The sequence below is a fragment of the Salmo trutta genome, chromosome 29 (genome assembly GCF_901001165.1).
Source record: "Salmo trutta chromosome 29, fSalTru1.1, whole genome shotgun sequence".
In the NCBI taxonomy this organism is placed as follows: Eukaryota; Metazoa; Chordata; class Actinopteri; order Salmoniformes; family Salmonidae; genus Salmo; species Salmo trutta.
The window spans coordinates 40,021,074-40,045,147 of record NC_042985.1 but is presented as its reverse complement, the minus strand read 5'-3'; the positions used below and the strand labels follow the sequence as shown (position 1 = coordinate 40,045,147).

General features: G+C 43.9%; 1 protein-coding gene across 1 annotated transcript in view; it reads left to right on the top strand.

Annotated features, from left to right (window-relative positions):
* LOC115167609 (protein kinase C-binding protein NELL1-like) overlaps nt 1-24,074 on the top strand; it is a 500,899-nt gene that overhangs the window by 343,683 nt on the left and 133,142 nt on the right. The gene's annotated exons all lie outside the window — the stretch shown is intronic.

Below are 24,074 nucleotides of genomic sequence, written 5' to 3'. Positions count from 1 at the left end.
CAACAAAAATCCAGAAAAACGCATGTCAAAAGTGTTATAAATTGATTGGCATTTTAATGAGGGAAATAAGTATTTGACACCTCTGCAAAACATGACTTAGTACTTGGTGGCAAAACCCTTGTTGGCAATCACAGAGGTAAGTTATTTCTTGTAGTTGGCCACCAGGTTTCCACACATCTCAGGAGGGATTTTGTCCCACTCCTCTTTGCAGATTTTCTCCAAGTCATTAAGGTTTCGAAGCTGACGTTTGGCAACTCGAACCTTCAGCTCCCTCCACAGATTTTCTATGGGATTAAGGTCTGGAGACTGGCTAGGCCACTCCAGGACCTTAAGGTGCTTCTTCTTGAGCCACTCCTTTGTTGCCTTGGCCGTATGTTTTGGGTCATTGTCATGCTGGAATATCCATCCACGACCCATTTTCAATGCCCTGGCTGAGGGAAGGAGGTTCTCACCCAAAATTTGATGGTACATGGCCCCGTCCATCGTCCCTTTGATGCGGTGAAGTTGTCCTGTCCCCTTAGCAGAAAAACCCCCAAAGCATAATGTTTCCACCTCCATGATTGACGGTGGGGATGGTGTTCTTGGGGTCATAGGCAGCATTCCTCCTCCTCCAAACACGGCGAGTTGAGTTGATGCCAAAGAGCTCCATTTTGGTCTCATCTGACCACAACACTTTCACCCAGTTGTCCTCTGAATCATTCAGATGTTCATTGGCAAACTTCAGACGGGCATGTATATGTGCTTTCTTGAGCAGGGGGACCTTGCGGGCGCTGCAGGATTTAAGTCCTTCACGGCATAGTGTGTTACCAATTGTTTTCTTGGTGACTATGGTCCCAGCTGCCTTGAGATCATTGATAAGATCCTCCCGTGTAGTTCTGGGCTGATTCCTCACGTTCTCATGATCATTGCAACTCCACGAGGTGAGATCTTGCATGGAGCCCCAGGCCGAGGGAGATTGACAGTTCTTTTGTGTTTCTTCCATTTGCGAATAATCACACCAACTGTTGTCACCTTCTCACCAAGCTGCTTGGCGATGGTCTTGTAGCCCATTCCAGCCTTGTGTAGGTCTACAATCTTGTCCCTGACATCATTGGAGAGCTCTTTGGTCTTGGACATGGTGGAGAGTTTGGAATCTGATTGATTGATTGCTTCTGTGGACAGGTGTCTTTTATACAGGTAACAAGCTGAGATTAGGACCACTCCCTTTAAGAGTGTGCTCCTAATCTCAGCTCGTTACCTGTATAAAAGACACCTGGGAGCCAGAAATCTTTCTGATTGAGAGGGGGTCAAATACTTATTTCCCTCATTAAAATGCAAATCAATTTATAACATTTTTGACATGTGTTTTTCTGGATTTTTGTTGTTGTTATTCTGTCTCTCACTGTTCAAATAAACCTACCATTAAAATTATAGACTGATCATTTATTTGTCAGTGGGCAAACATACAAAATCATCAGGGGATCAAATACTTTTCCCCCTCACTGTAATAATAACAATAAATGCTGAGGTTAGCAGTCTTTTTAAGATGAAAATGTTGATTATTAACACATAAACGACTTGCAAGTCGATTGCTGGACAATCGAAGCCATCCATCCAACCCATTTATTCAGATATGGCAGTTCAAAGAGGATAGTTTCAAAGGTAATCGATTGGGCCTAGTTATTGTTCATTAGCAGCATTCATTATCTTAAATCTCTTAAAATAGCTTACACACTTCTTGTGCAATGTATCACCTACTGTACTGTTTGTCTGTCTGCCTGTTTTGGTGTAAAATACAAATTTAGTTTGTGGTACTGTTATTAATCACCGGAGTGTCCTCGCCAGGGTAGTGCAGCATTTTACACCATTCCAATGTTATAGTCTTCTGAATCGTTCAGGCATTTTTTTTAATAGAACATAGGACCAATGGGATGATGGACAAATACTGATTTCAAAACAAAATGGACTAAATTCTCATTCATTTTAAAAGCTGCCCTTGCCTTAAAGTTCAACCTCCGGTAGATCTTTAGTATTAATAGCCTATCAACTCAAAGTATGGTATTCTGTTCTTTTGAAATAGTCTCATTATAATATGGAAAATGTAGGCTAAATGAAAAGACATAGGTCATATTGATTTGCCAGATAATATTCTGCCCATATGAACACATTTATTTTAGGCCACATAAAGAATAGCTTTGCATGATTTAATGAAAAGCAGCAAACGGACAAAACATTGTTTCACATTATTTAATAAACGACTCATAAACAGAAACAGGCAATGGGCTATACAACTGGCTTCAATTTCCCACCAAATAGCCCGCCTACAAGGAAACTAGGCATATCTCAACGATGTTACGTGCACGAGGGGGTCTGTGCGCTGTGTAATACCTTCCACAAAAAACTTTGCTCTACAAAAAGACACGTAAGTGTTAAATCCTGTTTTTGAATTCTTCAACTTTTGAACTGTTATTGGATCATGCGCATACATTTATCTTTGTCTGACATTAAATGCAACTACTCCCCATTTTTTGTCATCGTTGGACTTTCCCTAATTTCTGATTTCATTGTTGGGTGTAGCTGGGTTACAGTGGCTTGCAAAAGTATTCACCCCCCTTGGCATTTTTCCAATTTTGTTGCCCTACAACCTGTAATTAAAATAGATTTTTGGGGGGGTTTGTATCATTTGATTTACACAACATGCCTACCACTTTGAAGATGCAAAATATTTTTTTAATGTGAAATAGACAAGAAATGAGACAAAAAAAACTGAAGAATTGAGGGTGCATAACTACTCACCCCCCCAAAGTCAATATTTGTAGAGCCACCTTTTGCAGCAATTACAGCTGCAAGTCTCTTGTGGTATTTCTCTATAAGCTTGGCACATCTAGCCACCGGTATTTTTTCCCATCCTTCAAGGCAAAACTGCTCCAGCTCCTTCAAGTTGGATGGGTTCCGCTGGTGTTCAGCAAGCTTTAAGTCATACCACAGATTCTCATTTGGATTGAGGTCTGGGCTTTGACTGGGCCATTCCAAGACCTTTAAATGTTTCCCCTTAAACCACTCAAGTGTAGCTTTAGCAGTACGCTTAGGGTCATTGTCCTGCTGGAAAGTGAATCTCCATCCCAGTCTCAAATCTCTGGAAGACTGAAACAGGTTTCCTTCAAGAATTTCCCTGTATTTAGCGTCATCCAACATTCCTTCAATTCTGACAAGTTTCCCAGTCCCTGCCGATGAAAAACAGCATGATGCTGCCACCACCATGCTTCACTGTGGGGATAATGTTCTCGGGGTGATGAGAGGTGTTGAGTTTGCACCAGACATAGCGTTTTCCTTGATGGTCAAAAAGCTACATTTTAGTCTCATCTGATCAGAGTACCTTCTTCCATATGTTTGGGGAGTCTCCCACATCCTTTTTGGAGAACACCAAACGTGTTTACTTATTTTTTTCTTTAAGCAATGGCTTTTTTCTGGCCCCTCTTCTGTGAAGGCCAGCTCTGTGGAGTTTATGGCTTAAATTGGTCCTATGGACAGATACTTCAATCTCCGCTGTGGAGCTTTGCAGCTCCTTCAGGGTTATCTTTGGTCTCTTTGTTGCCTCTCTGATTAATGCCCTCCTTGCCTGGTCCATGAGTGCTGGTGAGCGGCCCTCTCTTGGCAGGTTTGTTGTGGTGGCATATTCTTTATGCAAATGAATTACTTAAAAATCATACAATGTGATTTTCTGGATTTTTGTTTAGATTCCGTCTCTCACAGTTGAAGTGTACCTATGATAAAAATTACAGACCTCTACATGCTTTGTAAGTAGGAAAACCTGCAAAATCGGAAGTGTATCAAATACTTGTTCTCCCCACTGTATATATATATATATATATATATATATATATATATATATATATATATACTGCTCAAAAAAATAAAGGGAACACTTAAACAACACATCCTAGATCTGAATGAAAGAAATAATCTTATTAAATACTTTTTTCTTTACATAGTTGAATGTGCTGACAACAAAATCACACAAAAATAATCAATGGAAATCCAATTTATCAACCCATGGAGGTCTGGATTTGGAGTCACACTCAAAATTAAAGCGGAAAACCACACTACAGACTGATCCAACTTTGATGTAATGTCCTTAAAACAAGTCAAAATGAGGCTCAGTAGTGTGTGTGGCCTCCACATGCCTGTATGACCTCCCTACAACGCCTGGGCATGCTCCTGATGAGGTGGCGGATGGTCTCCTGAGGGATCTCCTCCCAGACCTGGACTAAAGCATCCGCCAACTCCTGGACAGTCTGTGGTGCAACGTGATGTTGGTGGATGGAGCGAGACATGATGTCCCAGATGTGCTCAATTGGATTCAGGTCTGGGGAACGGGCGGGCCAGTCCATAGCATCAATGCCTTCCTCTTGCAGGAACTGCTGACACACTCCAGCCACATGAGGTCTAGCATTGTCTTCATTAGGAGGAACCCAGGGCCAACCGCACCAGCATATGGTCTCACAAGGGGTCTGAGGATCTCATCTCGGTACCTAATGGCAGTCAGGCTACCTCTGGCGAGCACATGGAGGGCTGTGCGGCCCCCCAAAGAAATGCCACCCCACACCATGACTGACCCACCGCCAAACCGGTCATGCTGGAGGATGTTGCAGGCAGCAGAACGTTCTCCACGGCGTCTCCAGACTCTGTCACATCTGTCACGTGCTCAGTGTGAGCCTGCTTTCATCTGTGAAGAGCCCAGGGCGCCAGTGGCGAATTTGCCAATCTTGGTGTTCTCTGGCAAATGCCAAACGTCCTGCACGGTGTTGGGCTGTAAGCACAACCCCCACCTGTGGACGTCGGGCCCTCATACCAACCTCATGGAGTTTGTTTCTGACCGTTTGAGCAGACACATGCACATTTGTGGCCTGCTGGAGGTCATTTTGCAGGGCTCTGGCAGTGCTTCTCCTGCTCCTCCTTGCACAAAGGCGGAGGTAGCGGTCCTGCTGCTGGGTTGTTGCCCTCCTACGGCCTCCTCCACGTCTCCTGATGTACTGGCCTGTCTCCTGGTAGCGCCTCCATGCTCTGGACACTACGCTGACAGACACAGCAAACCTTCTTGCCACAGCACGCATTGATGTGCCATCCTGGATGAGCTGCACTACCTGAGCGACTTGTGTGGGTTGTAGACTCCGTCTCATGCTACCACTGGAGTGAAAGCACCGCCAGCATTCAAAAGTGACCAAAACATCAGCCAGGAAGCATAGGAACTGAGAAGTGGTCTCTGGTCCCCACCTGCAGAACCACTCCTTTATTGGGGGTGTCTTGCTAATTGCCTATAATTTCCACCTGTTGTTTATTCCATTTGCACAACAGCATGTGAAATTTATTGTCAATCAGTGTTGCTTCCTAAGTGGACAGTTTGATTTCACAGAAGTGTGATTGACTTGGCGTTACATTGTGTTGTTTAAGTGTTCCCTTTATTTTTTGAGCAGTGTATATAAGATACTTAGATTGCACACAGGTGGACTTTATTTAACTAATTATGTGACTTGAAGGTAATTGGTTGCGCCAGATCTTATTTAGGGGCTTCATAGCAAAGGGGGTAAATACATATGCACGTACTTAATATTTTTAAGTTCACCAATTTGGACTATTTTGTTTATGTCCATTACATGAAATCCAAATAAAAATCTATTTAAATTACAGGTTGTAATGCAACAAAATAGGAAAAACGCCAAGGGGGATGAATACTTTTGCAAAGCACTTTATTGAGAAAGAATGAACATTTCCCGTAGAATTGCCCCATGAACCCAGTATGTGTGTTAACTATTGTTTAGTGTTCAGTGTTATACATTCAGTGTTGTAAATGGAGATAGGAAACTGAATGCTTTTTTATTTTATTTTTGGAAACTGAATGTCTACTAATCCGTAGGTAACTATCATGTCTGCGATAAATGTACACACATCATCATAAGTACACTCTATCTTCGGTGAACCCCCCAAAAAAATCTCCTGTTCTAAAACAGCCTGACCTACATTAAGGGCATACATGTACATGTGACCTTTGACATTTAGGAAATAAATCAGGGACAAACACCAACCGATTTGCTGTTACTACCTTCTACTGAGCTGTATACAACCAAGATCAAACACATAGTAAATACAGTGCCAAAGAGCACTGCTGTTGCATGGGTGAAATAAGAACTCTTTAATTAGCTGAGAGCTGGCAGCAGAGCAGGAATGGGTGTCAATGGACAATCAATCCATTCTACTGCTTGTAAACTGTTTTGGCTGCTGCCAGGCCTAGCCCAGGCCAACCAGAGGATCAGCCATGGACAGATTCAGCTACATACAGTATATATTATATAAACAGTTGCAGTCAAATATATTGCACAATTCACTATTTCTTTTGAAATAACTTTTTGTTAACCTTTGGTGTTTACATGTGTTTTTGATTAATTTACAACTGCACAGGACCAAGAAAAGAAATACTGAAATTGAGATTTTTCACAGTAAATAAATATGTCTTGGAGTAAATTATTAAAAATCCAAATGAATTTGGTTGGAAGCAAGATATCTGTTTACTTTGTAATTTCTCTCACCTGTGGTAAGTTGCAGGTGCCTACAGGATAAAAAAAAGCCATTCAACCAGTTATGAAAAGAGAACTGAAAATTCTGCTCCATTTCACTGCATTGTAAAGAGCAAGGGTTCCAATATACTGTATTTGACTGCAACTGTATGACATTTAACAGATACTTTTATCCAAAGCGTGAGTGCATACATCTTCATATGGGTGGCCACAGCAGAAATCAAACCCATGATTTACAACTGTCACGCATCTGGTGTGACACTCCCGCTTTCCTTTCATTCCTCTCCTGTCAATCCACCTCTCCTGTCACTTACTCCTCCTTTCCTCTTATTCTAACTCTGATTTCTTTCTACCTCTCCTCTCTTTCCATCCTACATCCCCTCTCATGCTCTCCCCCAATTCTCTGATGTAGGCTGTGGATCCTGAGCCCTATGGGCCCTGGTCAAAAGTAGTGCACTATAAACAGAATAGAGTGCCAGTTTGGATGTAGCCAGGGTCCATAAGGTAGAGTTAGTATTTCAGACGTAATTGACATCATTTGAGTCAATTGGAGGTATACCTGTGGATGTACACTGCTCAAAAAAATAAAGGGAACACTTAAACAACACATCCTAGATCTGAATGAAATAAATAATCTTATTAAATACTTTTTTCTTTACATAGTTGAATGTCCAGACAACAAAATCACACAAAAATAATCAATGGAAATCCAATTTATCAACCCATGGAGGTCTGGATTTGGAGTCACACTCAAAATTAAAGTGGAAAACCACACTACAGGCTGATCCAACTTTGATGTAATGTCCTTAAAACAAGTCAAAATGAGGCTCAGTAGTGTGTGTGGCCTCCACATGCCTGTATGACCTCCCTACAACGCTTGGGCATGGTCCTGATGAGTTGGCGGATGGTCTCCTGAGGGATCTCCTCCCAGACCTGGACTAAAGCATCCGCCAACTCCTGGACAGTCTGTGGTGCAACGTGGCGTTGGTGGATGGAGCGAGACATGATGTCCCAGATGTGCTCAATTGGATTCAGGTCTGGGGAACGGGCGGGCCAGTCCATAGCATCAATGCCTTCCTCTTGCAGGAACTGCTGACACACGCCAGCCACATGAGGTCTAGCATTGTCTTGCATTAGGAGGAACCCAGGGCCAACCGCACCAGCATATGGTCTCACAAGGGGTCTGAGGATCTCATCTCGGTACCTAATGGCAGTCAGGCTACCTCTGGCAAGCACATGGAGGGCTGTGCGGCCCCCCAAAGAAATGCCACCCCACACCATGACTGACCCACCGCCAAACCGGTCATGCTGGAGGATGTTGCAGGCAGCAGAACGTTCTCCACGGCGTCTCCAGACTCTGTCACGTCTGTCACGTGCTCAGTGGGAACCTGATTTCATCTGTGAAGAGCACAGGGCGCCAGTGGCGAATTTGCCAATCTTGGTGTTCTCTGGCAAATGCCAAACGTCCTGCACGGTTTTGGTCTGTAAGCACAACCCCCACCTGTGGACGTCGGGCCCTCATACCACCCTCATGGAGCCTGTTTCTGACCATTTGAGCAGACACAAGCACATTTGTGGCCTGCTGGAGGTAATTTTGCAGGGCTCTGGCAGTGCTCCTCCTGCTCCTCATTGACGAATGGGTAACCCGCCTCTACCATCCGTTCTAGTGGCAAACGTGCAATCACTGGAGAATAAACTGAATGATCTCCGTTCCAGACTATCCTACCAACGGGACATTAACCTCTATGGGACCGGCGGGACGAATTCGTCCCACCTACGTAACAGCCAGTTGAATCCAGTGGCGCGATTTTTAAAACGTTTGAAATACTATTACTTCAATTTCTCAAACATATGACTATTTTACAGCTATTTAAAGACAAGACTCTCGTTAATCTAACCACACTGTCCGATTTCAAAAAGGCTTTACAACGAAAGCAAAACATTAGATTATGTCAGGAGAGTGCCCAGCCAAAAATAATCAGACACCCATTTTTCAAGCTAGCATATAATGTCACAAAAACCCAAACCACAGCTAAATGCAGCACTAACCTTTTATGATCTTCATCAGATGACACACCTAGGACATTATGTTATACAATACATGCATGTCTGTTCAATCAAGTTCATATTTATATCAAAAACCAGCTTTTTACATTAGCATGTGACGTTCAGAAAAAGCATACCCCCGCAAACTTCCGGGGAATTTACTAACAATTTGCTAAATTACTCACGATAAACGTTCACAAAAAGCATAACAATTATTTTAAGAATTATAGATACATTACTCCTCTATGCACTCGATATGTCCGATTTTAAAATAGCTTTTCGGATTAAGTACATTTTGCAATATTCTAAGTACATAGCCCAGCCATCACGGGCTAGCTATTTAGACACCCGGCAAGTTTAGCCTTCATCAAAATCATATTTCCTATAAGAAAAATGGTCTTACCTTTCCCAGGACTTCTACTTCAATAACAAATGTAGGTTTGGTCCCAAATAATCCATCGTTATATCCCAACAGCGGCGTTTTGTTCGTGCGTTCTAGACACTATCAGAATGCTAAATCACGGTCGTGCGCATGGCGCAGAACGTGACAAAAAATTTCTAAATATTCCATTACCGTACTTCGAAGCATGTCAACCGCTGTTTAAAATCAATTTTTATGCAATTTATCTTGTAGAAAAGCGATAATATTCCGACCGGGAATCTGCAATGAGCTAAACAGCCGAAGGAAAATACTCCACGGGGTCGAATCGCGCACACGCCTAATTCTATTGTCCACTGATGCTACACTTGGAAAAGGCGATAATGTGTTTCAGCCTGAGGCTGCCTCGTCATCGTTCAGGTTTTTCCCGGGTTCTGAGAGCCTATTGGAGCCCTAGGAATTGTCACGTTACAGCTAAGATCCTTACTCTTCAATAAACAGAGACAAGAAATACGACTCCTTGTCAGACAGGCCACTTCCTGCATGAAACCTTGTCAGGTTTTTGCCTGCCATAGGAGTTCTGTTATACTCACAGACACCATTCAAACAGTTTTAGAAACTTTAGGGTGTTTTCTATCCAAACCTGAACAATAATATGCTTATTCTAGCTTCTGAGTTGGTGTAGGAGGCAGTTACAAATGGGCACATATTTTTTCCAAAATTCTCAATGCTGCCCCCTAGCCCGTAGAGGTTAAATACTGTAATATATGTTTCACAGAGTCGTGGGTGAACGACGACACTAATAATATACAGTTGGCCGGGTTTTCCGTGCATCGGCAGGACAGAACAGCTACGTCAGGTAAGACGAGGGGTGGGGGTGAATGTCTATTTGTCAATAACAGCTGGTGCACCAATGTCGAATATTAAGCTAGTCTCGAAGTATTGCTCGCCTGAGGTAGAGCACCTCATGATAAGCTGTAGACCAAGAGAGTTTTCATCTATATTATTCGTAGCCATCTATTTACCACCACAAACCAATGCTGGAACTAAGACCGCACTCAACGAGCTGTGTAAGGCCATGAGCAAACAAGAGAATGCACATGCAGAAGCAGTGATCCTAGTGGACGGGGACTTTAATGCAGGCAAACTTAAATCTGTTTTACCTCATTTCTACAAGCATGTCACATATGCAACCACACACAGAGACGCGTACAAAGCTCTCCCTCGCCCTTCAATTGAAAACTCTGACCATAATTATATCCTCCTGATTCCTGCTACAAGTAAAAACTAAAGGAGGAAGTACCAGTGACTCGCTCAATACAGAAGTGGTCAGGTGACGTGGATGCTACAGGACTGTTTTGTTAGCACACACTGGAATTTGTTCCGGGATTCATCCAATGGCATTGAGGAGTATACCACCTCTGTCACCGGCTTCATCAATAAGTGCATTGACGACGTCGTCCTCACAGTGACCGTACGTACATATCCCAACCAGAAGCCATGGAATACAGGCAACATCCACACCAAGCTAAAGGCTAGAACTGCCGCTTTTAACCCTCCCGTTTACACCCCGTGTTCTCCGGGTCAGTTTGACCCGCCTTGACTAAACCCCCAATGAGCACAGGTGTGGCAGTATGCATGTGCACAGCCTTTGCAGATATATTTCTTACACCTGCAGCACACAGTATGTGTCTTAGAGTCCTTCTTCGGTGGGCATATCTGACACCTTTTCCTCTTACTCGCCCCTGCTGGGGCAGTGCCTGGGACAGCTGGCTCCTCAGGTTGCTCACGAGATGTAGCCCTGTGAACAGCTTTGACATAGCTAGACATAGCTAGCTAGCTAGCTAGATACACTAACTCTGAATGGAACCAGTTGCTCATCCACTGTCACGTCAGGCCCTGGGTTGTAGAGGAGCGGCAGCCGCGCGACCCACTCGTCCCAGACATCTCGTATGGCTGCCAGTTTGTCCGAGGCACGTCTCGCGGGTCTTGTTTACCCCTCGGGGTCAGTCTACGACAGCAGGGCTCTACATGTCTGGACATGTACATAGGTGTACTTGTTTACACCGGGGGTCAGTCTAGGACAACAGGCCACGCTATTTCTCAGGTTGAATAATATCCCCGAGGCCATTCGGTTCACCGATCCACATGTGTGGACATGTACGGACGTGTAATTCACTTGTTTACCCCGGGGGTCACTGGACATGTACGGGGTGTAATTTACTTGTTTACCCCTGGGGGTCAGTCTAGAATAACAGGGTGCCACATATATGTTACCCCTGGGGTCAGTCTACGACAGCAGGGCTCCACATACATGGACATGTCTGGACATGTACGGACATGTAATTCACTTGTTTACCCCTCGCGGTCAATCTACGATAGCAGGGCGCCACATGTATCAGCAGGGCTCCACATACATGGCCATGTCTGGACATAATTCACTTGTTTACCCCTGCGGGTCAGTCTAGGATGGGGCGCGCCATTTTCAAGTTCAATAATATCCCCCAGGCCATTGGGTTCACTCATCCACGTGTCTGGACGTGTACGGACATGTACCCATGACCATTGCTACCCTTTTCTTTCCTACAGCTTACACATGGGTACACAAATAAAGGCACCCGTTCAATTGTGTACTACTCCAGTCAGTCTACCACAGGTTCGACACAGCGGCCTGGGGTCACAATGACCCGAGGACAGCAGGAGGGTCGAGCACAAGGGCGGGTCACAATGGCCCCAGGACAGCGGGAGGGATAAAGGCACCAGTTCACCCGTGTACTACTCCAGTCAGTCTACGGTGCAGTTCAGCACAGTGGCGCGGGGGGGTCACAATGACCCGAGGACAGCGGGAGGGTCCATAACAAGGGCCGGGGTCATTTTGACCCCAGGACAATGGGAGGGTTAAGGAGCGGGACACTAATCAGGACTCTTATAACAAATCCTGCTATGCCCTTTGATGAACCGTCAAACAGGCAAAGTGTCAATACAGGACTAAGATTGATTCCTATTACACCAGCTCTGATGCTCGTCGGATGTGGCAAGATTTGCAAACTATTACAGATTACAAAGGGAAATCCAGCCGAGAGCTGCCCAGGCCTTTAACCTTTTAGGGACAGACGTTCCGCTATCCAATGGTAGAGCATGGCGCGAAATACAAATACCTTAAAAATGCTACAACTTCAATTTCTCAAACATATGACTTTTACACCATTTTAAAGACAAGACTCTCGTTAATCTAACCACATTGTCCGATTTCAAAAAGGCTTTACAGCGATAGCAAAACATTCGATTATGTCAGGAGAGTACCCTGCCAAAAATAATCACACAGCCATTTTCAAAGCAAGCATATATGTCACAAAAACCAAAACCACAGCTAAATGCAGCACTAACCTTTGATGATCTTCATCAGATGACACAGATGACATTATGTTATACAATACATGCATGTTTTGTTCAATCAAGTTCATATTTATATCAAAAACCAGCTTTTTACATTAGCATGTGATGTTCAGAACTAGCATACCCACCGCAAACTTCCGGTGAATTTACTTAATTACTCACGATAAACGTTCACAAAATACATAACAATTAATTTAAGAATTATAGATACAGAACTCCTTTATGCAATCGCGGTGTTAGATATTAAAATAGCTTTTTGGCGAAAGCACATTTTGCAATATTCTGAGTAGATAGCTCGGCCATCACAGGCTAGCTAATTTGACACCCACCATGTTTGGGACAACCTAAACTCAGAATTTCTATTAGAAAAATTGGATAACCTTTGCTGTTCTTCGTCAGAATGCACTCCCAGGACTTCTACTTCAACAACAAATGCTGTTTTGGTTCCAAACAATCCATAGTTATATTGAAATAGCTCCGTTTTGTTTGTGCGTTCAGGTCACAATCCGAAGGGTGACGCGCGAGCGCATTTCGTGACAAAAAAATTCAAAATATTCCATTACCATACTTCGAAGCATGTCAAACGCTGTTTAAAATAAATGTTATGCTATTTTTATCGTAAAATAGCGATAATATTCCGACCGGGTGAAAGAAAAGGCTGAAAGAAAAAAATGGAGTAGTCTCGTGGACACGCATCTCCAGTGTCACTGTTCCCAGGCTGACCAGTAACAAAATCTCCTGCTGTTCTTCGCCCAGAGACAGCAGACACCTCATTCCACTTTCTGGCGCCTTCTGAGACCCAATGGAAGCCTTAGAAAATGTCACGTTACAGCACAGATGCTGTATTTTCGATAGAGATGCAACAGAAGGAAAACAAATTGTCAGACAGGGGACTTCCTGTATGGAATCTTCTCAGGTTTTGGCCTGCCATATGAGTTCTGTTATACTCACAGACACCATTCAAACGGTTTTAGAAACTGTAGAGTATTTTCTATCCAAATCTACTAATTCTATGCATTTTCTAGTTTCTGGGCAGGAGTAGTAACCAGATTAAATCGGGTACGTTTTTTATCTGGCCGTGAAAATACTGCCCCCTATCCCAAACAGGTTAAACAAGCCAACATTCACAAGACTGCGGGGACAGACGGATTACCAGTATGTGTATTCAGAGCATGCGCCGATCAATTGGCAGGTGTATTCACTGACATTTTCAACCTCTCCCTAACAGTCTGTAATACCTACATCTTTCAAGCAGACCACCATAGGTTACCTTTGCTGTCTTTGGCACAGAGACTATTTAAATGACTACCACGCTGTAGTACTCACGCCGGTAGCCATGAAGTGCTTTGAAAGGCTGATCATGGCTCACAACACCATCATCCTGGAAACGCTAGACCCACTCCAATTCAGTAGGACAGAACATTGAAGATGGCGCCAGAGGGGAGGGTTGCCGTCTTATTGTCTCTTAACCAACCATGCTATTTTGTTTTGGTTTTTTGCGTTGTTCGTAACTTGTTTTGTACACAATGTTGCTGCTACCGTCTCTTATGACCGAAAAGAGCTTCTGGACATTGGTACGAGAAGTTCTTCAATTGGACGAGAAGTTATTCTTCAATGAGTCAGACGTGAGGGATATTACCACAGACACCCAAACCAGCCCAGATCCCCATGATTGTCTGGAATAGAAAACGTAGGTTTCGCGGAAAGAGATAAGGATTCCTTGTGAGGATCAGGCGACAAGTAGCTAATCTACCCTTGCATCCGTTCTGCTAGCTAACGTTCAATAGCTGGAAAATAAATGGGACGAACTGAAAGCACGTATATCCTACCAACGGGACATTGAAAACTGTAATATCTTATATTTCACAGAGTCGTGGCTGAATGACGACATTAAGAACATACAGTTGGCGGGTTATACATGATCGGCAAGACAGAACAGCAGCCTCTGGTAAGACACGGGGCAGGGTCCAATGCATATTTGTAAACAATAGCTGGTGCACGATATCTAAGGAAGTCTCAAGGATTTGCTCACCTCAGGGAGAGTATCTCATGATAAGCTGTAGACCACACTATCTACCTAGAGAGTTTTCATCTGTATTTTTCGTAGCTGTCTACATACCACCACAGACTGAGGCTGGCACTAAAACCGCACTCAATTAACCATATTCCGCCATAAGCAAACAGGAAAACGCTCATCCAGAGACGGCGCTCCTAGTGGCCGGGGACTTTAATGAAGGGAAACTTAAATGAGTTTAACCTAATTTCTATCAGCATGTTAAATGTGCAACCAGAGGGGAAAAAGATTCTAGACCACCTTTACTCCAGACACAGAGACACGTACAAAGCTCTCCCTTGCCCTCCATTTGGAGAATCTGACCATAACTCTATCCTCCTGATTTCTGCTGACAAGCACAAATTTCAGCCAGAGGCACCAGTGACTCGGTCTATATAAAAGGTGGTCAGATGAAGCAGATGCTAAACTACAGAACTATTTTGCTAGCATAGACTGGAATATGTTCCGGGATTCTTCCGATGGCATTGAGGAGTACACCACATCAGTCACTGGCTTTATCAATAAGTGCATCGAGGACGTCGTTCCCAAAGTGACTGTACATACATACACCAAATAGAAGCCATGGATTACAGGCAACATTCGCACTGAGCTAAAGGGTAGAGCTGCCGCTTTCAAGGAGCGGGACTCTAACCCGGAAGCTTATCAGACGAACCATCTAACAAACCATCAAACCGGCAAAGAGTCAATACAGGACTAAGATTGAATCGTACTACACCGGCTCCAACGCTCGTTGGATGAGGCAGGGCTTGCAAACTATTACGGAAAACAAAGGGAAGCACAGCTGAGTGTCACGAGCCTACCAGATGAGCTAAATAACTTCTATGCTCGCTTTGAGGCAAGTAACACTGAAACATGCATGAGAGTATCAGCTGTTCCGGACGACTATGTGTTCATGCTCTCTGCAGCCGATGTGAGTAAGACCTTTAAACAGGTCAACATTCACAAGGCCGCAAGGACAGACGGATTACCAGGACAAGTACTACAAACATGCGCTGACCAACAGGCAAGTGTCTTCAATGACATTTTCAACCTCTCCCTGTCTGAGTCTAATACCAATATGTTTCAAGCAGACCACTATAATCCCTGTGCCCAAGAACACTAAGGTAACCTGCCTAAATTACATTTACATTTACATTTACGTCATTTAGCAGACACTCTTATCCAGAGCGACTTACAAATTGGTGCATTCACCTTATGATATCCAGTGAAACAACCACTTTACAATAGTACATCTATATATTTTTGGGGGGAGGGGGGGGGGTTTAGAAGGATTACTTTATCCTATCCCAGGTATTCCTTAAAGAGGTGGGGTTTCAGGTGTCTCCGGAAGGTGGTGATTTACTCCGCTGTCCTGGCATTGTGAGGGAGCTTGTTCCACCATTGGGGTGCCAGAGCAGCGAACAGTTTTGACTGGGCTGAGCGGGAACTGTGCTTCCGCAGAGGTAGGGAGGCAAGCAGGCCAGAGGTGGATGAACGCAGTGCCCTTCTTTGGGTGTAGGGACTGATCAGAGCCTGAAGGTTCGGAGGTGCCGTTCCCCTCACAGCTCCGTAGGCAAGCACCATGTTCTTGTAGCAGATGCGAGCTTCAACTGGAAGCCACTGGAGTGTGCGGAGGAGCGGGGTGACGTGAGAGAACTTGGGAAGGTTGAACACCAGATGGGCTGCGGCGTTCTGGATGAGTTGTAGGGGTTTAATGGCACAGGCAGGGAGCCCCGCCAGCAGCGAGTTGCAGTAATCCAGACGGGAGATGACAAGTGCCTGGATTAGGACCTGCACCGCTTCCTGTGTAAGGCAGTGTCGTACTCTGTGAATGTTATAGAGCATGAACCTACAGGATCGGGTCACTGCCTTGATGTTAGCAGAGAACGACAGGGTGTTGTCCAGGGTCACGCCAAGGTTCTTAGCACTCTGGGAGGAGGACACAATGGAGTTGTCAACTGTGATGGTGAGATCATGGAATGGGCAGTCCTTCCCCGGGAGGAAGAGCAGCTCCGTCTTGTCGAGGTTCAGCTTGAGGTGGTGATCCGTCATCCACACTGATATGTCTGCCAGACATGCAGAGATGCGATTCGCCACCTGGTTATCAGAAGGGGGAAAGGAGAAGATTAATTGTGTGTCGTCTGCATAGCAATGATAGGAGAGACCATGTGAGGATATGACAGAGCCAAGTGACTTGGTGTATAGCGAGAATAGGAGAGGGCCTAGAACTGAGCCCTGGGGGACACCAGTGGTGAGAGCACGTGGTGCGGAGACGAATTCTCGCCACGCCACCTGGTAGGAGCGACCTGTCAGGTAGGACGCAATCCAAGAGTGAGCCGCGCCGGAGATGCCAACTCGGAGAGGGTGGAGAGGAGGATCTGATCGTTCACAGTATCAAAGGCAGCAGATAGGTCTAGAAGGATGAGAGCAGAGGAGAGAGAGTTAGCTTTAGCAGTGCGGAGAGCCTCCGTGACACAGAGAAGAGCAGTCTCAGTTGAATGCCCAGTCTTGAAACCTGACTGATTTGGATCAAGAAGGTCATTCTGAGAGAGATAGCAAGAGAGTTGGCCAAGGACGGCATGCTCAAGAGTTTTGGAGAGAAAAGAAAGAAGGGATACTGGTCTGTAGTTGTTGACATCAGAGGGATCTAGTGTAGGTTTTTTGAGAAGGGGTGCAACTCTCGCTCTCTTGAAGACGGAAGGGACGTAGCCAGCGGTCAAGGATGAGTTGATGAGCGAGGTGAGGTAGAGGAGAAGGTCTCCGGAAATGGTCTGGAGAAGAGAGGAGGGGATAGGGTCAAGCGGGCAGGTTGTTGGGCGGCCGGCCGTCACAAGTCGCGAGATTTCATCTGGAGAGACAGGGGAGAAAGAGGTCAAAGCATAGGGTTAAGCAACGTGAGCAGGACTAGCGGTGTCGTTTGACTTAACCTCTATGGGACCGGCGGGACGAATTCGTCCCACCTACGTAACAGCCAGTTGAATCCAGTGGCGCGATTTTTAAAACGTTTGAAATACTATTACTTCAATTTCTCAAACATATGACTATTTTACAGCTATTTAAAGACAAGACTCTCGTTAATCTAACCACACTGTCCGATTTCAAAAAGGCTTTACAACGAAAGCAAAACATTAGATTATGTCAGGAGAGTGCCCAGCCAGAAATAATCAGACACCCATTTTTCAAGCTAGCATATAATGTCACAAAAACCCAAACCACAGCTAAATGCAGCACTAACCTTTTATGATCTTCATCAGATGACACACCTAGGACATTATGTTATACAATACATGCATGTCTGTTCAATCAAGTTCATATTTATATCAAAAACCAGCTTTTTACATTAGCATGTGACGTTCAGAAAAAGCATACCCCCCGCAAACTTCCGGGGAATTTACTAACAATTTGCTAAATTACTCACGATAAACGTTCACAAAAAGCATAACAATTATTTTAAGAATTATAGATACATTACTCCTCTATGCACTCGATATGTCCGATTTTAAAATAGCTTTTCGGATGAAGCACATTTTGCAATATTCTAAGTACATAGCCCAGCCATCACGGGCTAGCTATTTAGACACCCACCCAGTTCAGCCTTCACCAAAATCACATTTCCTATAAGAAAAATGGTCTTACCTTTCCTGTTCTTCGTCAGAATGCACTCCCAGGACTTCTACTTCAATAACAAATGTAGGTTTGGTCCCAAACAATCCATCGTTATGTTCCATCAGCGACGTTTTGTTCGTGCGTTCTAGACACTATCCCAATGGTAAATCACGGTCGTGCGCATGGCGCAGAATGTGACAAAAAAATTCTAAATATTCCATTACCGTACTTCGAAGCATGTCAACCGCTGTTTAAAATCAATTTTTATGCAATTTATCTCGTAGAAAAGCGATAATATTCCGACCGGGAATCTGCAATTAGCTAAACAGTCGAATTAAATTACTCCACGGGGGCGAATCGCGCACGCGCCTAATTCTATTGTCACCTGATGGGACACTTGGAAAAGGAGATAATGTGTTTCAGCCTGAGGCTGCCTCGTCATCGTTCAGGTTTTTCCCGGGTTCTGAGAGCCTATTGGAGCCCTTGGAATTGTCACGTTACAGCTAAGATCCTGACTCTTCAATAAACAGAAGCAAGAACAACAACACCTTGTCAGACAGGGTACTTCCTGCATGAAACCTCAGGTTTTTGCCTGCCATAGGAGTTCTGTTATACTCACAGACACCATTCAAACAGTTTTAGAAACTTTAGGGTGTTTTCTATCCAAACCTGAACAATAATATGCATATTCTAGCTTCTGAGTTGGTGTAGGAGGCAGTTAAAAATGGGCACATATTTTTTCCAAAATTCTCAATGCTGCCCCCTAGCCCGTAGAGGTTAACAAACGAGGATCAAATGTCGTCAACCTTCTTTTCAAAATGGTTGACAAAGTCATCCGCAGAGAGGGAGGAGAGGGGGGAGGGGGAGGAGGATTCAGGAGGGAGGAGAAGGTGGCAAAGAGCTTCCTAGGGTTAGAGGCAGATGCTTGGAATTTAGAGTGGTAGAAAGTGGCTTTAGCAGCAGAAACAGAGGAAGAAAATGTAGAGAGGAGGGAGTGAAAAGATGCCAGGTCCGCAGGTCGGCTAGTTTTCCTCCATTTCCGCTCGGCTGCCCGGAGCCCTGTTTTGTGAGCTCGCAATGAGTCGTCAAGCCACGAAGCAGGAGGGGAGGACCGAGCCGGCCGGGAGGATAGGCTAAATGACTACCGACCCATAGCACTCACGTCTGTTGCCATGAAATGCTTTGAAAGGCTGGTAATGGTTCACATCAACACCATTATCCCAGAATCCCTAGACCCACTCCAATTTGCATAGCGCACCAACAGATCCACAGATGATGCAAATTCTGTTGCACTCCACACTGCCCTTTCCCACTTTGACAAAAGGAACACATATGTGAGAATGCTATTCATTGACTACAGCTCAGCGTTCAACATCATAGTGCCCTCAAAGCTCATCACTAAGCTAAGGACCCTGGGACTAAACACCTCCCTCTGCAACTGGATCCTGGACTTCCTGACGGGCTGTCCCCAGGTGGTAAGGGTATGTAAAACATCCGACGCGCTGATCCTCAACACGGGTGCCCCTCAGGGATACATTCTCAGTCCCCTCCTGTATTCCCTGTTCACTCATGACTGCACGGCCAGGCACGACTCCAACACCATCATTAAGTTTGCTGATGCAACAGTGGTAGGCCTGATCACCGACAATGATGAGACAGCCTATAGGGAGGAGGTCAGAGACCTGACCTTGTAGTGCAAGGACAACAACCTCTTCCTCAACGTGAACAAGACAATGCAGATGATCGTGAACTACAGGAAAAGAAGGACCGAGCATGCCCCCATTCAAATTGATGAGGCTGTAGTGGAGCGGGTCGAGAGTTTCAAGTTCCTTGCTGTCCGCATCACCAACAAACTCATGGTTGAAAGACACCAAGAAAGTCGTGAAGAGGGCACAACAATGCCTTTCGCCCTTAGGAGACTGAAAAGATTTGTCATGAGTCCCCAGATCCTCATCAAGAGCATCCTGACGGGTTGCATCACCTCCTGGTATGGACTTTTCTCTCTGCTACCACACGGTGAGCTGTACCGGAGTGCCAGGTCTAGGTACAAAAGGCTCCTTAAGAGCTTCTACCTCCAAGCCATGAGAATGTTGAACAACAAATAAAATGGCCACCCAGACTATTTGCATTTGTTTTTACACTGCTGCTATTTGCTGTTTATTGTCTATGCATACATGTACAAGTTACCTCGACTAACCTGTACCCCCACTTATTGACACGGTACCAGTACCCACTGTTCATAGCCTTATTATTGATATCTTATTGTGTTACTTAAAAGTTACTTTATTTAGTCAATATTTTCTTAACTCTATTTTCTTAATACTGCGTTGTTGGTTAAGGACTTGTAAGAAGTATTTTAGGGTAAGGTCTACACCTGTTGTATTCGGCGCATGTGACAAATAAAATGTGTTTTGATTTGAGAGAGAGAGAAATACTAGTCCCGTGTGAAAAGGACTATAGAGAAGATTCGACTACTATGGCCAAAAACGTTTAGAGTCTCACAGCTGTGTTCCAATATGGCACCCTATCACCTACATAGAGCACTACTTTTGACCAGAGCCCTATGTGTCCTGGTCAAAAGTAGTGCACTATATAGGGAATAGGATGCCATTTGGGAGACAGACATGGTTACTGTGCAAACCAACAAATAAGGGTTTGTTTTCTTCCAGCTGTATTTGGGTGAATATAAGCTGCACTGGCTGTCATGGGTAATTGGTGCCGGGGCCAGGGAATAGCTATCCGACTCTTATCTGATCCTCTTGGGGTTTTGGAAAATGTTTTGGTGTTTAGCAGCCAGTGATAAGGGTTTACTAGTCTGTTGGAGATGAGCGTATTAGAGAGACTGAAAGAGGACTGAGAGAGGGGAGTGCAAGACCTTTCGGCTATCTATACATTTTCATTGCTGCTGAAGCTGTATGCAGTAGATTACAGTTGAGACTACAATCAGTGTGTGCGTGTGTGTTTGTGCACCCTGATCAACCCCTAAGCCCAGACACATCGAGCAGATCTGAAAGAATTGGATGGATGTAAGCAATATGCCGGACCAAGCCATTTCCAGGTAGTTACCAATTGTGATGAATTATTCAAAGTAAGTACCAGAAAGCACTCTACTTTCTTAGAAAAGGTAGATGGTAACTAGTTGAAAGTAAACAGTTGGAAGGTAAACAGTTAAAATTGAATTTTAGATTAATGGCTTATCTGTAATAGGAGAAGCTGTATGCACCTACAGTAGAATGTTTGAGGGTTTATGCCTGAGGATATTGGGCTTGTCTACCCTGCCGCAGGAAAGGACTGGGTCCAGAAACCAGTCAGAGCATTTCTAACACCCCAGACCACTTTTTTCTATTTGAGGCCCCCCACACTGGCCCATTGTTCCTCAAGGCCCCCATTATTAGCCAATTATTGATAATTCTGTGCAGAAACCCCAATTTAGACAGGCCAACATTGCTAAAGATGGACCAGCACAAGTGGCATTTGCTCAAACTGCCCTACGGCCCGTCCGATTCTGCCCTGTTTTGACTGATACCATTAGCCTTTCCATAGTATCCTGCAGTCTTAGTCCAAAAACCTCAAACTGGAATGCACATGATTTTTTAAATGATTTTATTTAACCTTTATTTCGACAGGGATTCAATTCTGACACCAAGGTCTTTCTTCCAGATGAGCCCTGTATAGCACCTGAATACACATCAAAATACAATAAACACATTAAACTACACATTCATATACACATTAAAACCTCTTTGGGATAGGGGGCAGCATTGGGAAGTCTGGATGAAAAGCGTGCCCAGAGTAAACTGCCTGTTACTCAGGCCCAGAAGCTAGAATATGCATATAATTAGTGGATTTGGATAGAAAACACTCTAAAGTTTCCAACACTGTTAAAATAATGTCTGTGAGTATAACAGAACTCATATGGCAGGCAAAAACCAGAGAAAAATCCAACCAGGAAGTGGCAATTCTGAGGTTTGTAGTTTTCAAGTGAATGCCTATCGAATATCCAGTGTCTGTGGGGTCAGATTGCACTTCCTAAGGCTTCCAGTAGATGTCAACAGTCTTTAGAAGTTGTTTCAGGCTTCTATTGTGAAAGGGGAGCGAATAAGACCACTCAGAGTAAGTGGCTCAGCTGAAAGGCATGAGTTGTTTATCGCGCATGGCCGTGAGCGCAAGCTCCGTTCCCTTTCCTTTCTAATGAAAACAGTATTGTCCGGTTGAAACATTCTTGAATATTTATGATAAAAACACCCTATGGATTGATTAGAAACATCGTTTGACATGTTTCTACGAACTCTAACAAAAGGAGGTATTTGGACATAAAGATTAACTTTATCGAACAAAACAAACATTTATTGTCTAACATGGAGACCTGGGAGTGCCAACAGATGAAGATCAAAGGTAAGTGATTCATTTTAATGCTATTTCTGACTTTTGTGACACCTCTCCTTGGCTGGAAAATGGCTGTATGGTTTTTTGTGGCTAGGCGCTGACCTAACATAATCGCATGGTGTGCTTTCGCCGTAAAGCCTTTTTTGAAATCGGACACAGCGGCTGGATTAACAAGACGTTTCTTTAATCCTATGTATAACACTTGTATCTTTCATCAATGTTTATGATGAGTATTTCTGTAATTTGATATGGCTCTCTGCAATTTCACCGGATGTTTGTTTGAGACAATGCATTTCTGAACATAACGCGCCAATTTCAAATGAGGTTTTTGGACATAAAGATTAACTTTATCGAACAAAACACATTTATTGTGTAACATGGAGTCCTGGGAGTGCCACCAGATGCAGATCATCAAAGGTTAGTGATTAATTGTAATGCTATTTCTGACTTTTGTGACACCTCTCCTTGGCTGGAAAATGTCTGTATGGTTTTTTGTGGATAGGCGCTGTCCTAACATAATCGCATGGTGTGCTTTCGCCATAAAGCCTTTTTGAAATCGGACACTGTGGTTTGATTAACAATAACTTTATCTTTAAAATGGTGTATAATTCTTGTATGTTTGAGGAATTTAATTATGAGATTTGTTGTTTGAATTTTGTGCCCTGCAATTTCACTGGCTGTAGGCCAGGTGTTCCGCTAGCGGAACCACCTTCCCGGAAAGGTTAAAATACAAGTTATTATACAAAACAATACACGAAAAGCAAAACACAATCATAAAAAAAAGACACAATCTTCTGTAAATAAGTCCCCTAACAACCTAGAGGCAAAAATTCCTCAAATCTTTAAGTGCATTGTAGATCAATCCACATGTACGGTGTAAAAAAAAGATCTAGCCAACTATGGAACAGATCTCCAGACTTAACCATCCCTGAGCCCAGGTCCAGTAGCCCATACATCTATAGGTTAACAAGGTAAGGTATGGTGGAAGTTTATGCAAAAGAGTTTAGACAAAAAGAGTGCAATGCATCAATCTACAAGACTTTGAGGGTCAGCGCACATTCTGATACAAAATGCAATGATGTGTACTGAACCTATCACCCGTAATAAAGCACAATTTGCTATGATAAACTGCATTCAATGACTTCAATACAGTGGCAGCTGCATTCATATAGACGATACTGCCATAGTCAATAATCGGAATCTTGACTGAATGATTTGTTTTCAGCTATTTAAAAAAAGACAAGACCAGTTCCTATAGAAGCCCATTTGAATTCTTAATTTCTTAACTAACTCAACAACATGCTTTTTGAAAGATAGCTTTTTGTCAATCCAGATGCCCAGATATGTATAGGTGGCGACACGATCAACGAGGACACCATCCAAAGTACGTATGCATAAATCAGATTTTTTTTAATGATTTGGTAAATAACATGTACTTGGTTTTACCTGCATTAATTAACATGTTAACTCTGTATTGATTTAAAATAAGTTGACAATTGAATTGTTTTTCTACGGCTGGGAGCTCCCATAACTGGCTAGCACTTTAGGCTCTCTGGTCAAATGGTTGCGATCACGTTTCGTACGGTGTGATCTACCAATGCAAATGCCTCAGCCAAATCACTACTCACTCAACCAATCCATATGTCCAATTGCTTGG